This window comes from Lissotriton helveticus, chromosome 2_1 (assembly GCF_964261635.1).
Source record: "Lissotriton helveticus chromosome 2_1, aLisHel1.1, whole genome shotgun sequence".
Taxonomy (NCBI): Eukaryota; Metazoa; Chordata; class Amphibia; order Caudata; family Salamandridae; genus Lissotriton; species Lissotriton helveticus.
The window spans coordinates 1,432,674,986-1,432,691,932 of record NC_136059.1 but is presented as its reverse complement, the minus strand read 5'-3'; the positions used below and the strand labels follow the sequence as shown (position 1 = coordinate 1,432,691,932).

General features: G+C 46.0%; 1 protein-coding gene across 1 annotated transcript in view; it reads right to left on the bottom strand.

Moving 5' to 3' along the window:
* The window catches only part of NRG1 (neuregulin 1), a 1,265,832-nt gene that overhangs the window by 1,058,562 nt on the left and 190,323 nt on the right, over positions 1-16,947 (bottom strand).

Below are 16,947 nucleotides of genomic sequence, written 5' to 3'. Positions count from 1 at the left end.
GCTGTTTTGAAATTTTGATGTCTGGGCTTGCTGTATTGTTGTGCGCATACAATTTTCTCTTTCACTCTGTGATGCTATGTGTCTTGCTGCAAAACCTTCAATGAAGTTGGTTATAAAAAAAAAAAAAAAACATCACCCATATTCTGTATCCAGAGTCAACGCAGTGCTGTTGCTGCTGCCCGCTCCAATACCAGTGTACAGTGTAAACCACCCGCACCACTGTAGAGGAAGTCATGGGGAGTAAAGCAAGCTCACCTGTTGCGTATCCGCCGATTTCTTTAGGACAGTGATACTCAAAGTACGGCTCGGGAGATGAATGCAGCCCTCCTGACCTTTACATATGGCCCCTGAGTAGCAGCAGAACTGGGCTGCTGTTTACTCAACTCAGCACGAACATTAAATAACATTGTATGGCTGACTACAGGTACCACAATGCCTCGCACCGCAAGCCACCACGGAGCCCACCAGAGGGTTAAATCAGCGTGATATAAAGAAAGGCAATCACTTTGGTTCCTGTTAGTGCAGACCAGCAGGTGTCTGAATGCTCCTCCTCTTTTGAAAAAGGCCGAAGTTCAGGCCGAAATGCATCAGGACTTTTGGAGTGCATTGAAATAAAAGAACTATCGTCACCGCGATGTGTGCGGCTCATTCTTTCCGTTCTGGAAAGGTTTGATGAAATATATATAAATATATATATATATACATATATATATATATATATATATCCCTGCTTCCTTGTGCCGCCAAGTTGCGCACTCGAACACGGGTGCTTGTATGCGGGGGGCGTCACCCCGCTCTTATCGAAGCTTTCCTCTCCCTCACCTTTGAAGAAGACACAGCACTCACGGGAGGAGGGTTCAGATTCTTTATTGCAACCCTCAGAGATCCAGATGCGTTTCAGCTACCGCCTTTGTCTATGGTACACTGGCGCGCCATTTTTTTGTTTTTTAAATACACATCACGTGTGTGTCTTAGAGGTAAACAAAGGACTATTACATAGTTGCCATCTTATAATGGTTTTTTTGTTGTGTGACATTGCATATCGCGCCCTGAATGGGCAATTACAATCCATCTTCATACATATATGATTATAAACAAATTATCGTGGACATATATTGGTCTCATTACGATTCACATGTGGCGGTATGCCGGCATAAATTTCGACAACCTTGTTGTTATACGCATCTGATGATCCAAATGCGATATTTGCAAGCTGACGAGACATTGTAAGCACAGATTCCTCACATAATATCCTGAATGCACTATTCTCCCAAGTCGTGCAACCCTAGCCAACCCCGCAATGGTAAGTCTAATTCATATTGCCCTGGATGGGCTGTTACTTAAGATCATTACAATTCATCATGCATTGTCAATGTAAGAGGCAACTATTCCATTGCCTGACATTTCGCCCTGAATGGGCTTCCCTGTCCTGATCACCTCCCTCAGACATTTTCATACTTCATACAAACCCACTGTGCAAAATCATAATAACTATAACAAACCAAATTATAAAATCCATTAAAAACGAGGTCTATTTACCAATTTCATAACGAACTCTTAGGATCTGTTCTTCCACAACATTCTCTCATCTTGAAGCAGGGAGCCCCCTACCCCAGATGTACTGTCATCTCTTCATGGCTATTCAGGCCACCCGGTACCTTCGTTCCAACATCTATTATGTGTCTGGATTCCAGCCTTCTTAGTTTTTGTATTCTATCACCTCCTCTAGGGCTCGCTTGTACATGATCCAACCCAAAGTAGGATATTAGGTCACTATTGCTCTTATGGTGTTGCTTGAAGTGCCTCGCTACAGGGTAAGAGGGATCACAATTTGTGATTGCCCTGAGATGCTCTAAGATACGCATTTTCATGGGGTTTACAGTGCTGCCGATATATCGTAGTCCGCATGGACACATAAGACAGTATACTGTAAAGGGGGTCGAGCAGGTCAGGAATACCTTGATTTTCCGCATTTGTCCCCTGACTTCATAAGATATTACTTTTTTGCTATACTTGCATGCCTTGCACCGGCCACATGGGTAGAATCCTGGTTTGTGTTCCCCGAAAGGTCGGTCTACTGGGCGAGCTAAATAGATTTTAGTCAGAGTGTTCCGTAATGCTCTAGCCCTTCTATATGTTATCATTGGCTGGTTGGGAATATCCATCCCAATAACTGGATCTGTTGTTAAAAGTTTCCAGTTTTTTCTCAGTGTTTGTCTTAGCCCGCCAGCCCCTTCAGAAAAGGTGGTAATAAATCTGAACTTCCCTTCCTTTTCGGTATCTTTCACTTTCTCTCTTAACATCTCTGTTCGTGACATGTTCTTAACTTTCTTCTGGGCCTCTTCCAGACACCTGGAACCGTAGCCTCGCACCTTAAATCTTTCTACGCTCGCTCTCGCATTTCTGATGTAATCATCCTCCGATGTACAGTTCCTTTTTATACGGAGTAATTCTCCGTAAGGAATGCTATAGATTAACTTAGGTGGGTGGCTGCTACTGGAATGAAGTATTGAGTTCCCTGCCGTGGGTTTTCTGAATAGCTGTGTATGTATTCTCCCCTGTTCTATTCTAATCTCAAGAGCCAGGAAGTTTACTTTGATGTCACTCAGTTCCGCCGTAAAGTGTAAATTATGTTTGTTGGTATTCAATTTATCCATGTACTCATCAGCCTTACTCTTTGATCCCCGCCATACAATCAACAAGTCATCTATATAACGATACCAGACTAATATATGTTGGGTCCATTCTGCATAAATTGCATTCCATGCCACATTTTCTTCCCACCACCCCACAAATATATTAGCGAAGCTTGGAGAATAACTTGTGCCCATGGCTACTCCGACTAACTGTCGGTAATACTGGTCCTCATATAGAAAAATGTTATTTCTAAGGCTGAAATTTAAAAATTCCAAAAGCATTACATTATGATCTGTGAAGCTTGCTTCCCTGGTTGCCAAAATGTCATTCACCGCATGCATGCCATCCTCGTGGCCTATGCTCGTGTAAAGGCTGGCTATGTCCATCACTATAAGTAGATCTCCCTCTCTTGGTGTGAGCTGTTCGAACTTGCCCAGCAAATCTTTGGTGTCTTTTATATAGCTTCGCAAATTTTTCACATGATCAATTAAAAAGTAATCGATGTACATTGATAAATGTTCCAACAGGCTACCCTGTGCACTTACAATTGGTCGTCCCGGTGGTTTTAATCTGTCCTTGTGCACCTTAGGTAGGTGGTAGAAACATGGTATGGTGGGGTTCAGACTTCGTAGATAAAGATATTCCTCTGTTTCAATTATCCCTTTACCATACCATTTTTTTAGCATTTCGTGGCATTCCATGATACTGCTTTGATATTCCTTTCTTCCCACTTTTTGGGAGCACTTTACATCCTGCAGTTGCCTCATAGCCTACGCATTGTAATCCGCATAAGTTTGTAGGACAATATTCCCGCCTTTATCCGAAGGCTTCAGGATCAGTTTCTTATCCTCTTGTAAGTTTTTTATAGCCTGCCAGTGTCCGGGTGTTAGGTTCATTTGTTTGTTCGTGTGCCCTCTTTCCTCTAATTTCCTTAATTCCTTCGAGACTGATTCCATGAAGAGATCTATATTATCAATGGGCATCTGTGGTACGAATGTCGATGCTGGTTTGAAGTTTGTTTCTCCGCCTCTCTGTATTATATCTAATTGGGATAGATTTTCCGGTTGACTCGCCCCCTCTCTTCTTAATTCCTGCATCACTTCCAGGGTCGGTAAATCTTTCACTCTGATTGATTGTATTCCTTGTTACTCTGCTGATTTTATCATTTTCTTGTGGCGGAGCTTGTAAAATTTATGAAGTTTTAGTTTTCTAGAGAACTTGTATAAGTCGATCTTGGTTTGCGTATATTCCAGTTGTTTAGAGGGACAAAAGGAGAGTCCCAGTTTTAAAACGTGTTCCTCGTCTTCTGTTAGAACATGTTGACTCAGGTTCATGATAGTCAAATTATTTTCTTGACTTTCAACCCCTATTGCCGTTTCTTGTTGTACCTGGTACTGCGCGTTGTCGGTGGGGAGTAGTTGCTTTTTCCTCCTCCACTTGCCCCCCCCTCCGCGTGGGGCGTTTCTTTGTTGGTCTGGGGGTTTTCCCCTGCCTCCTTGTTGTCGCGACTGCCTTAGTATTTGAAACTCGTCGCGAAAAGGGAGTTTGCGTGTTTCTGCATTACCCGCAGCTCCTTGGTCTCTCCTTGCCTCTTCGTTCTCAGAAACTTCTGACTCCGTAGTGTCACCCGACTCATCCACTCTTACTGCGGCCACTTTGCTGGGCTTTGATGTCAAGGCTTTGACTTGTGCATCATATCGTCTGGCGAATGTTAGTACACGCCCTGCCTCATAGTCTCTTTCATCACGTTCAAACTTTTCTTGTTTACGTTTCCTGATTTTATCCTCATATGATTTTAGTCTCTTCATCATATTGCTTTTCAACTCATCCAGCTTTTTCTTATCTTCGCCCATACTTTCTATCTCCTTCTCCAACTCCATTATTTCATTCCGTACTTTTCCATGGTCACTCCATGCGAATTTAATCAACAATTTCAGGAGCCCCTGACAGAATTCCGCTGTGTACTCTGACCATTCTTCCAATAACTGTGGGTCTGAATTTTCGTAAGCTGGGACCGTGTAGATCCGTAATCCCCTTGGCACCCTTCCACATAATTTTGTAGGGAAGTGGCTTTCCACCACTTCCTAACTTCACGTTCAAACAGTCTTTCTAGTTTCAATAGTTGCGCTATCACTGTAGATCCTTTCGTTTCTTCTTGTTTTTTCTTACTTACCCCGTTTGTTTGTGGGCGTTTTTTAAATGCATTTTCAGCCGCCTCCTGGCGGTCTGTATCACTATACATGGCGCCACTGTAGTTGTAATATCAATCTTCTCCTGGAGTATGGCGTGTCCCTCTCGCCTTTCCTCCTCCTCTCACTACTCCCTTGTGTGCCTCTAGCGTTTCTGGCTTCGGGTTCCGGGCTCTTTGACAAGTCCGTTTATACCTTTTCCCAACGCTAGCAGTGGCGGTGCGCGGCGTTAGGAATCCCTGCTTCCTTGTGCCGCCAAGTCGCGCACTCGAACACGGGTGCTTGTATGCGGGGGGCGTCACCCCGCTCTTATCGAAGCTTTCCTCTCCCTCACCTTTGAAGAAGACACAGCACTCACGGGAGGAGGGTTCAGATTCTTTATTGCAACCCTCAGAGATCCAGACGCGTTTCGGCTACCGCCTTTGTCTATGGTACACTGGCGCGCCATTTGTTTGTTTTTTAAATACCCATCACGTGTGTGTCTTAGAGGTAAACAAAGGACTATTACATAGTTGCCATCTTATAATGGTTTTTTTGTTGTGTGACATTGCATATCGCGTCCTGAATGGGCAATTACAATCCATCTTCATACATATATGATTATAAACAAATTATCGTGGACATATGTTGGTCTCATTACGATTCACATGGCTTGGCAGTTCGGGCTGGACTGTTCCCACAAGGCACAGGGTCAGACTGATTTGCATATAGCCATGTCTGAACTGGGGTGGCTGAGTGAACTAAAGAATGGTGATGGATTAAACCCAGATCAGTTGACTGGGGGTGAGTGTTTGATTTGTTCAAACGCTCCGTCCATCATCCCCTTTTGTATCGCTTTGTTCGCCCTAAGTGTGGCAGGGTATGCTCAGACGTGAGCCCCTTGTTCACTTGGCCACTGGATTCAAGATAGCCAGGCTGATGAGGATTATGAATCCGAAACCGGTCCCAGGATGCTTGTTTCCGGTCCAGGGAAGACATGGCTTGGCAGTTCGGGCTGGACTGTTCCCACAAGGCACAGGGTCAGACTAATTTGCATATAGCCATGTCTGAACTGGGGTGGCTGAGTGAACTAAAGAATGGTGATTGATTAAACCCAGATCAGTTGACTGGGGGTGAGTGTTTGATTTGTTCAAACGCTCCGTCCATCATCCCCTTTTGTATCGCTTTGTTCGCCCTAAGTGTGGCAGGGTATGCTCAGACGTGAGTCCCTTGTTCACTTGGCCACTGGATTCAAGATAGCCTGGCTGATGAGGATTATGAATCCGAAACCGGTCCCAGGATGCTTGTTTCCGGTCCAGGGAAGACATGGCTTGGCAGTTCGGGCTGGACTGTTCCCACAAGGCACAGGGTCAGACTGATTTGCATATAGCCATGTCTGAACTGGGGTGGCTAAGTGAACTAAAGAATGGTGATGGATTAAACCCAGATCAGTTCACTGGGGGTGAGTGTTTGATTTGTTCAAACGCTCCGTCCATCATCCCCCTTTTGTATCGCTTTTCTCTCAAGAACGTGTCATTCAGAAACCTTAGAATTGTCTCTGTGTCCATTACTTCTTCCACTTTCACTTCTGGCCACTTGGAGTACCTGTCTATGAGGACGCACACATACTTCTGGGTTCCTTGTCCATCCAAGATCGGGCCCAAGATATCAATAGACTGCTCTTCCCACGGGTTCTTCGGGGAGTCAAATTTTCACAGCACAGGTCTCAAAGGCTTAAGTGTTTTGTCAGCTCCTTGACACTGGATGCATTCCCTGACGTATCGTTCAGCTTGCAAGTCCATGCCTGGCCACAAGTATCCCTGTTTGGTCCGTAGTTTTGTTTTTCCGATCCCCAGATGTCCTTCGTGGAGTATCACTAGCAGTCTCGGAACGATTCCTGCTGGGGGGATGACCTTGTCCCCCCTGTATACAAACACTCCCTTATCGTCCACTGACAGTTCCTCCCTGACCTCATAATATTTCCAAAGATTCTCGCTAAGGTGTTTTTTTTCTGGCCAGCCATTCACTATGCACTCCTTTACCTCCTGTATGACCTGGTCTTCCTTATAGGCTTCGTCCCACTCTTGGTTGCTAACGACCCTCTCCGGGTCATCCATCAAGGCTACCATTTCCTCTCCATCTTCTTTGTCTTCTTCTTCCGTCTTCATGGCTGCTGCCCTGCTCAAGTAATCTGCCGCTTTATTCCGACTGCCCGGGATATATTCTACATCATATCTGTACTCCAAAAGCTTCAAAGTCATTTTTGAAATTCTGGGTGTGGCACTGGCATGCCCACTGGAGGTGAGTACTTTCACCAACGGTTTATGGTCCGTCTTCAACTGGAATCGTGTTCCCCATAGGAATTGTCGGAACCTTGTCATTGCCCACACCACAGCCAACATCTCCTTTTCTATGACGCTGAACTTTTTTCCGTGTCACTCAGTGTGCGAGACGCAAATCTCAATCTCCACACCACTCCTTGCCCTCTGTCCTGCATCAACACGGCACCTAGACCCTTGTCACTGGCATCCGTCGTGAGCACTGTTCTCCCTTGGGGATCGTAACCTTGCAGGGGTACGGCACCTACCACGTCCATCTTTATGCTTTCAAACTCCCTCTGTGCTTCTTCTGTCCAACTGAACATTGTCTTTTCTCTCGTTAATTGTTTCATGTGGTGGGTTTTTGTTGCGAAATGTTGAACGAATTTACTATAGTATTCTGCCATGCCTAAAAAGGACCTGACATCTTCCTTGCTGGTGGGGGGTGGTGCATCGCAGATCGCTTTCACATTCGCAGTCTTGAGCGTAATACATTGCACTCCAATTTCGTGTCCTAAGTAGGTCACTGATTCCATGCCTAGGCGGCACTTTTCCCATTCTGCAGTTAGGCCTTTTTCCTCTAGCACCCTCAGCACTTTGGCAAGTTTAGCATCGTGGTCTAACCTGTCTCGCCCCATCACTAGGATATCATCCTGAAAGTACTGGATGCCGTCCATGTTCTTAAACAATTGGTGCATTAGTTTTTGAAACACCGCTACCGCTGATGCTAGTCCAAACGGCATACGGCGGAACTGGTAGCATCCGAAGGGGGTGATGAATGACATTAGTCTCCTACTCTCCGGGTGCAACGCGATCTGGTGGTATGCTGAGGTTAAGTCAATGGTGGAGTACCACTTTATTCCTCTTGTTTTGGCTAACATTTCTTCAATCCGTGGCAAGGGGAACTTCTCCACTACAATATTTTTGTTTAGTTCACGCAGGTCTACGCATAGCCTGACCTTCCCGCTGGGTTTCATCACCACCACTAGTGGTGCCAGCCATTCGGCACACGTGATTGGTTCGATTATGCCCTTTTTTTCTAACTCCTGCAGTTCTGCCTGCACCGCGTCTCTCACAGCGAGGGGCACATTCCTCACCTTATGGGACACTGGTTCCGCTCCTTCTTTGAGTACAATCTTGTGCGCAAACTTCTCTAGCTTCCCCACTTTGCCTCCGAACACCTTAGGGTACTCCCTCTTCCATCTGTCCAGGTCCGGCCATCTTTCTGGTTTGGTGAGTAAGATCTGAACCTCTCCTCCCGGGTCCAGTTTGATGCCCAGGTCACCCTGGTCCCACCATCCCAGTACCGATGGTCCTTTTTCCGAGACGTACAGCTTGCAGATGGCACTGCGTCCTCTAAATTCGAATTTTAATGGTCTAAACCCCACCATGGGTATGTGGTCTCCATTGTATGTGGCGGGCCTTATGTCCAGCCGCTCTAGATCTGAGCCCAAGTGTGGTCTAACTGTCTCGTTCCACACCGCCCTCTGGACTATAGTGTAGGGCGAGCCTGTGTCTGCCACTATGTTTATTGGTACTCCGCCGATCGTCATGTCCAGCACCGGCTTGCTCGATCTCTTGGTATCCACGCATAGCACCTGGTCGTAAATGCAGAGTACCGTGTCCTCATCCTCGTGGTTGTTATCCTCTGGGTCTTCTTGCCCTTGGTCCACATATTTTACCACGCTCATGGCCGTCTCCCTACGGCACACCTTCTCATAATGCCCTACTATCCCGCAGAACATACATTTGGCGCGAAACGCTGGACACTTCCTGTCATAGGCCTCGTGTGCCGTGCTTCCACATCGGTAACAGGCCTTCTTGCTGCCTCCCGTTGGTTTTCCAGGTGGGCCTGGATTTCCCTGCCACCTATTCGGTCCTTTCTGTGGGGTTCCCTTGTTCCTGTTGTCTCTTCGGGACTCCTCCTCTTCTATTCTGTTCACCATAGGTCTGGTCAACGTCTCTTTCTTCGCTGCCTCCGCACATCATCGTGCCAACTCCGCTTTCTGTACTATCGCCATAACTTCCTTCAGCGTGGCATCCCCACTGGACCATAATTTCTCTTGCACTGCCTTACTTGTGGTGTGCATCACGATTTGGTCTTTGATGAATTTGTCTTGGAATGTATCGTATCTGCACGTGGATGCTAGTTTCCTTAATGCCGCCACATACTCTTCAACTGATTCCCCCGCTTCTTGTTTTCTCTGTTGAAAATTGTATCGATCAATTGAGACACATACTGCTGGTCTGTAGTGTTCAATTTAATTCTTCAATTGCGTGGGCATAGACATCAACGTCTGTAGATGCACGTTGTTTAGGTACTAGGTTTTTGAATACTCTGAGCCCCTCCGGGCCCAGGTTGTGTAACAGTATCCGTTTCTTCCTTTTACTTGTAAATTTCTCCTCATTTTCGTCTTCTAGTACTTCAATAAAGTTATCGATGTAATCTCTCCAGTCTTCCCACCTCATTAGGGGTTCTCCTGGCTTGGGCAGGAATGGTACGGGCGCTGTTGCTGAAGACGCCTGTGCGCACATGGTTTCGCGCCTTTCTGGTGGTGTGGTCCCACTCTGGCCTTTGGGACTGCCTGGTGCGCCGTCTCCCTCCTGCTCCGTATGTTGGAGCTGGGGACTCTTTGTCTCTTCCCCTTCGCTCTTCCCTGAAGTCGCCAGTGCTCCTGCCCCTGGGTAGTAATTGTGCTGTGGGGGTGACCCTTGCATTCTTACCCCGCTTCGTGACCGTCCTGTCCTTCTATGTGCTCGGTCTGGCTCCCTCTGTGGGCGTGGTGGGCTCTGCCGCGCTCTCTGACATCCCTCTTTATTCCTTACAGCTTTGCTGAGGCTCTCTTAGCCACCTTTTGTTGTCGGTGGTCAGTGGATTTCACCTGCTGGGTTCGATGCTCGGTGTTTCAGTTTTTTTTTTTTTTTTTCATCAGTCCGACCTCGTCGCCATTGTAAAGTTCCCTTCGCTCCTAATAACGACAGGACACAGGTTTGTATTTCGAGGGTTTATTCTATTAGAATATTTGCTCAGTGAGCGCCGAGCCGATAACTGTGTGCTCCGGCGCTCACGCTTCTCGAATGTGGATGCGCGCGCATCCACCAAAATGGCGAGGGGCGCGTTGCGTCATCACGCAACGTGAGTCAGCTAGAGCGCTGACATTACACTAATAGTATCTGAATGTTTGCATACAGGAACAAAAAGCAGGGAAGTACTACCATGTTCATGATGGCTATCAGACCGCAGAAAGAAAGAGTGGGAGGCAAATCCAGCGATCCACATGCTCAGTGAGACGATGTACGGCCCTCCCATAGTTCTCACGTATCACTACCTCTGGATCTTTGTGGACCTGGATGCCCAAGTAGCGAACAAGCCTAGTAGTCCCTGTGAGTGGGAACTCGGTTTGAATGGGTGTCATAAAGGCGGTAATGGGAAATATTAGGGATTTATTTGCAGCCGGGAATGGCCATCAAAGGGTACTATGTCTCCGAAGAACAGAGAGATTCCATTCTGGGTCTCGAAAGTACAACAGTGCATCGTCAGTGTATGCAGATATTATTAGGTTATAATGTGGAAAACAAATATGTAGGTGGGCATGATATTCCCGCAGTGCACAGGTCAAGGGTATTATGAAAAAGGCGTACAGAAGAAGGAACAAGGGACAGCCCTGACACATGCCTCTAGTGAAAGCTGTTGGGGCAGACACTAGGTCATTAATAAGCACATGCGCAGTCAGTGTCATGTAAAGAATGCGGACCAGCTTTAGAAAGATATCACCCACTTCCTATGCGATGCAACACGGACAACGCAAATCTTCATTCAACGGAATCAATAGCTTTCTCCGTGCCTAAAAAAATAGCAACAGCGTGGATAACAGGGTTGATGCATGAGATTGTTCCAAAGAAGGTTTGAAGATTATAGATAAGGGATCAGCCGAGTATAAAGCTGAATTGCTCTGGGCCTACTATTCCGGGAAGCAAAGGCACCAGCCGATTAGCAAAGACGTTTGCAAAGAGCTTCATATCAGTGTTTAAGAGTGATAGTGGTCAGTAGGACAAGCAATGATCAGCTGGTTTGCCTGGCTTAAGAAGGGTGATCAGTAAAGCTTTGCGCATTGTGTGGAGCATGGAACCATCGCGCACCATCTCCTCAAAAAGATTACCCAAATGGGGACTAAGTTTATCTTGGTAGGCCTTGTAGAAGGCCACTGTCAGACCGTCGGAGCCAGGCTCTTTACCTCTGGGAATATCTTTCAGTGCCGCAACAATATCCGTGGGATGGAGCGGTGCCATTAGCATCCCTCTATGCAGATCAGACAGCCACTTCATGAAGATATGTGCAAGATAGTCAGTCATGGCCTGTTTATCATGTGTGAAGTATGAGGTGTACAAGTCAGTGTAATAGCGGAGGAACTGAACGACCACCTGTGCTACCCCATGTATAGGTTCCCCCTGCTCGCCGAGAATAGATGCACTTTGCTATATAGAGGATAATTAGTAGGCCTTGGGGACAAGAGGGGAGAGTAGTTCCCGATCAAATAACCCTCTTTTTATGTGAACATGGAGAGTTAAGAAATAATCACATTTCCTTCTCCAGGTTCCTGGGTATAGGTCAGAGAACAGGGATTAGTACAAGCCGGAGGGAATGCGATGGGTCCCAAGTAAGAGTAGTCACACTCATGTTCCAAAATTATAGAGCTCCAAAAGTGAGAAACTGACAGCCATCACACAAATTGGATTGTGATGAGTTTAGGTATCGCAATGGCTATGTGAGGCAAGGATATCTTTTCTTGGGGGGAGTGATTTCGTCCCCATACATAATGTGCAATTTTGATATTTTTGAACTAGGAATGGGGGAGGAGCGAAGGATATTGATTGGTAGAAGGCAGCGCATCCACTGTTGGGTTACGCCTTGATATGAAACGTACATGGGTTCAAATTATTTTTGGAAGCAGAAAGTTATTGAGAGGTCTTGACCAATTACCCAGTGTTGTTCCTGTTAGGAGACCTGTCTGCAAGATTGCCCAGCAGTTGAGGGTTGTGCTACTGTAGGTCAAAGTGCTAAAGCCACTGCAAGAGGTAAAGCAGTGGGCGTATTGGTCTCTGTCTGTTGAGAGAAAGGTAACTAAGCTCCATACTTTCTGTGTATAGGCTCTTACTGGCCCAATTGACTTGTTTCTTAATGATGTGGGGCTAAATGAGATGGTATGTCTCAATGTATATGTTTCCCCTACCGGAATGTGAATTATGTAATGTCAGGTTGTCGTGGATAATCATCTTACCCCTTATGAGGTAACTGATGAAGTTCCATGGTTAATGCCAGGCATCCAGGGGTCCTTGGGTCAACCACCTGTTCTTTACTTTCAGCCACAAATGCAAGGTCAGGTACCAATGAGAAGGATACCAGGAAGTACCTCCTCTGTACCAGTGACCTAGAGCTGGGAAATGGACGAGGACAGTCAGGATTGGATGTGGCAGGAAAATGGAATGGGACATGGTCCCTTTAGAAAATGAAGGCGTGATCAATGAGGGCTTTTGCAGAGAAGGTGAAGAAGCTGCCGTGGAATCACAGAAGGAAACCAAGATCCTATCTACAAGACCCAGAGCAGAGGAGGATCAAAGAACCTGGTAGAACCCCAAAGGAGGCCTTATCTGGGAGATCTACCCTCGACTGAATCAGAGGGCGTCGAGAAGCCAGGAGCCCACCGTCCCCAAGACTCGCCCCGTCACGCTCCTGGAGGGGCGTGGATTTCTCAGGTACGAGCTTGTATTCTAGCCGCTTATGGAAAGCGGGGAAGGGAGCTGGATGAGACGAAGCATTAGGCACTCCATGTGCCAATAAGGCATATTTTTGCACACAACCTCTTTGTTGTTTGGCCCAGGTTGGGCCTTTACATTTCCTGATTTTCTTCTTTTCGTGTGGGCCAAATTGATAACCACAGTGGTTTGGCCTTTTTGAAGGATTACTCTTTTCATTTATGTCAAACAATAACTGTTAGATTTGGGGGTCTCTAGTTGGCAGAGGTAGGTACCTTTGACCAAATAGGGACCCTTGCGTCTAGTCAGGGTAAGGGGCTACACTCCTAAATAATCCCAGCTCACCCCCTTGGTAGCTTGGCACGAGCAGACAGGCTTATCTCAGAGGCAGTGTATAAAGCATTTGTGAACACATACAGTAACCCTGTGACAACACTACAGATGGACACCTCACAAGTTGTAGTATAAAAATAAGTAGTTTTATATAGACTTGATACAAGACCACCAAAAACAAAAATCCACAATACTGTAATTCAAAAATGGTAGAAATAGCTTAGTTCTCTTTAGATGTAAAATGCAACACTGTGAGTTCAATGTACCTTTGGATGCGTAACGCTATACAACGAAAGTGTTGCAGGGAGGGTGATGCGGTTCCAGCTTTTTCCGAGACTGACGGGAGCAGTTCTCAAGGAACAGTATACGAACCAGTGACAGACACTACCAGTAAGGAGGTATAGGTATGCCCTCCGAAACAGGTGAAAAGGAACACCAGTGAATGGGTGCAGGGCGGAGTGACAGACTCAAGCCCTGAAGAAGTTGCCGTAAGTTTTCTAATAGGCAACGAAACATGTCGGCGTTTTAATGTGAGCATACTCGCAGCCAAGAATAAAACAGAGAAGGCCAGCGAGTACTAGCTCAATTTTAACTTCACCAGAGCAGAGGGGCACCACCTGTGTCAATCTTCTCTGTACTGTTGGGTCCAGGCTTGCAGTGCACAAACTCTGGTGCACATGCAGGTACTGTTGCCCGAGCACCTACACCTATTCTTTCTTTTTCACCTCACAATTTCTGTTTGAGTGGTGTATGCTAATGATGAGAACCTAGGCGGCAGGCGAGTACCTTCCTGCAAAGCCTCCATGGTGTTACTCCCGTGAGGCGACACCACTCCTTTCCCTACTTTTTTCTCACTCTGTTTTCGGGTCTTAACCCCTTCCTTCCTTCACTCTACTCACTTTACTTGGGTGGCAGGGGAAGGAGAGAAAGGTAGAGACACATGGGTGAACAGCGCTCTCTCTTTTAACAAATATATTGAAAGTGGTGAACCTGGTCTAGAAAAAATTAGCCAGAACAGAGGGCTATTTTCCTATCCTAATTGGTATATAGGAGGGTTTGACTAGGTGTAACTTTTTCACCAAAAGGAACAGGTCCCATGTTGTTGCTAGTATATGGAGAGGGGGGCGACCTGCTCCTTGAATCCCCTGAGCTCCTAGGTGTAATAAGCCCTTAAAAATGTAATCTGTGTGTCTCAACATACCTTTCAACCTAGGTAGGCTTTGTGTGGTTTTATGTGTGGAACCTAAAGTCTCAAATAAGAAATCTTCCTCTAGAGATTCTTTTTGGGAGCAACTCCATGGTAAGATGCTGCTCTTGAAATCAACTCCTGGTAAGCTATATTATCATCAGGGGGTGAAAGCCTGGTAGGGTAGAGATCAGGATCATTATCTAATGGTTGATCATAATCAATCCATCGATCTGTGTGTGGAAGACAATTATAATCTCCTTTATCAATGTCAGGTTGTGTGTGAGGAGAATCTTGTAGTGTGATCTGAAAGGGATTTGACCCTGGTGGTGGTAGAAGTGGAGGAGGGAACTGAGGAAGAAGATACATAGGGCTTGTAGCCATGTCCTTCTTTTTATTCAAAGGAATTGTAGGACTTGTATTCTCAGTAGCAGTTTTTTTCTTGGATGGTGTATCATCCTTGGCTACAATGTGTCCAGTAGCTAGAATAGTGTAGAGACTTTTCTGTTTAGAATCCAATTTCTCTTTCATAGTGTGCAAAATCGGTTCTGGAGGTTTAAGAAGAGAATCTTTATCTGGCCAAAGGTTCAGGTGGCAAACCCGACCGATGATTTTTGTCTTTCTTAGTCAAAGGTTTTGGCTCCGGAGGTGTCTTGTCTCAACTCGAGCTGAAGGCCTGATCTGTTGTTTCGGTGCCGGGCCTGAAGGCGAGGCATTCGAAACAGTCTCTTGGTGACGACCATGGGCTGAAGGCAGTGGTGGCCCAGAAGCCTAGGGTTTAATGAGAACAGGTTTGGTGGGCAAAGTTTTTTTTTTTTTTTTACTCACGGCCCGCTGGAAGTTCTTCGGACTGTAGTTCAGAGTCCGATTCATGAATGGAGAGGGTTTCTTACTCCTCCGCTGCTGATGCTTCCATCTACTCTTGATCGGTACCTCTCTGAAGATATCTAGGATGTACTTGATGTTTTGTCTCTGCATGTCCCTTCGTCGAGCCCAATGATCATGCAAAGTCTTTTTCGGCCGAAATGATCGATAAGCGTCACAATCTTCTTCATTGTGCTCTGGTGAAAGGAACAAGTTGCAGACTCCGTGCAGGTCGGTGCGTGGATACTTGGCGTGGCACCCGGGACAGAATTGAAACTGAGTCTGTTCCATCAGCGGTAGACTCGACGAGTACGACGGAGTGGAAGTCGAAAGAAACAGCTAGGCCGGAAGGCCGCCCACAACATCTTCTGTGTCGAAGATGGGAGTTTTCTCGCTTTTTTTAGCACACAGGAATAAAGGAACGTGTACGAAAAGATACAGACGAGGGCACAGTGGGTTGCGCTCCAAGGGGATCCCGAAGAATGGTCTCAAACTGGAGGGCCACAAACCACGTCCAAACCCGGAAAGAAAACAATCTAATAATGGAGTCAATGCCCATGCGCATTATCACCGAAAGGAGGAGTCACCTTACCTTGTGACTAGAAGAGACTTCTTGAAGAAAAACAATTTTCAAACATCCGGACCCAACACTAGATGGCAGGAGTATGCAAAACATGTGTATTCTACAGCAAACATGCCTCGAATCGCAATTTACTTTCAAAACTATATCCTGGTATTTAGCTGTTGTGGTATCAAGGAGGACTGTCTTTCAATACTACCCATTACAAATCAAGGCTGCTGCTGTTGGAGCAGGAAAGAGGAAAGATGCAGTTGCCAGCGTTCAGGGTGTGTTTCAATGGTGTGGTGGAGTGATCTCTAAGAAGGAATAAACTATGGCAATGTAAAGGGGCATGATTTTGGTTGAAATGAATCACCTGATGCAGAAAGTGAGAAGATGAGTAATGAAGGTCCAACTTGCTACAAGACTGTGTGTAAAAATTCTAGATGAATTGTTAGTATGCGAGGGTAGCTTAGTGATGCAAGAAGACAAATCTTTGCTTCTGAGAGAATCAGAAATGTAGCCCATGAAGCACATTTAGGCCAAACATTAACTAGGAGGATAGTGAAAGCAGATTTTGGTGTACAGGTGTAGATGACCAGTTTACCAAGTGGGTGAAACACTGAGTAGAATGAAAGGAGAACAGAAAGAGGTTAAACCTTGGTGGGGGAACCCAAAATAGGCATATATGTGAACCTGGAGAAAAATGAGCTAGTGTGTTTGGATTACATTGGACCAATGGCTGGGTTGTGTAGTGAGGTGAGGGATGTGTGTTTCATGATTGATGTTCACTTGAATTGTTGTAAGGTGAAGTTTTTTTAGAGGTATCCACAAAACCTACCATTGAGGTCTTGGGAGAGCTATTACATGAAGATTGGTATTTCTCTATTTTGATTGCAGATAATGATGCCCCAGTTAACCTCAGTAGAAATTAGTGACCTTTTGGGGCAGTAGAGAGTTCACCACTGTTGTTGAAGGTGTTTATATAATCCACACTCAAATCAATGGCATTCTGGAAAGGGGTAATAGCAAGATTCTTTCAGTTAGCTTTGATGAGCAGGAAGGACATGAGAACTTGGGAGCAGAATTGGTGTGCACCAACCACACCACTATCGGTACTGCAACGCA